The sequence below is a fragment of the Myotis davidii genome, unplaced genomic scaffold (assembly GCF_000327345.1).
Source record: "Myotis davidii unplaced genomic scaffold, ASM32734v1 scaffold126, whole genome shotgun sequence".
Classification (NCBI taxonomy): domain Eukaryota; kingdom Metazoa; phylum Chordata; class Mammalia; order Chiroptera; family Vespertilionidae; genus Myotis; species Myotis davidii.
The window spans coordinates 495331-496130 of NW_006297660.1; positions in this window are offsets into that span (position 1 = coordinate 495331).

Sequence of the window (800 nt, forward strand, 5' to 3'; positions counted from 1 at the left end):
GGTTTTTTTTTTTTCCAGTTGCTCCTGTGTTTGTGTGTTTTTTCCTACCCTGTCTTCTAATTCGCTGATACAGTCCTCAGCCTCTTCTACTCTGCTGTTTAAGCCTTCCATTGTGTTCCTTATTGCAGCTATGTTGTTCTTCATTTCCTCTTGGTTCCTTTTCATGTTGGTGACATTCTCATTCAGCTCCTTATAATTCTCATTGAGTTGTGTGTATTTGTCATCCAGCCATTTGAGCATCCTTATAACCATTATTCTGAATTCTTTCTCTGATAAGTTAGTAGCCTCAATTTCATTTAACTCCCTTTCTGGTGATTCCTCTTTTTCTTTCCTTTGTGGATTGCTTTTTTTTCTTCCCATGTTTTGCTGTAATGTTTTCATTGTAGCTCCGATTGCTTTGCTACCCAGTTTCTTTTGGGTATGGTGCCACTGGTGTGACCTCTCAGGTCTCCTGTGCTTGGTAGTCTAGTATAGCTCCCTACTTGAGCTATTTGGGTTCTCTTGATGTAGGCCTGCGAACTGGAAAGGCGCAACTGAGGTATCTAGAAGTCAGCAGCCATGGAGGGGGTGTCCCAATTTTTGCTGTCTTGTGCCCTTTGTTGAAATCACGCGTGCCCAGCGGGGACTCACAGTGGCACCCAGGAACCGTCTGTTGGGGTGGTGGGGCTCAGGAGGCCTGCGTTCTGGTAAGGCATGACTGTGGTTTCCAGAGTTCTGTAGTTGTGGGGTGGGCAGACTCAGCTTTTGCTGCTGCCTCTGTGGTTGGATACACGCGACCCCAGCGGCAGTTCACAGGGGCG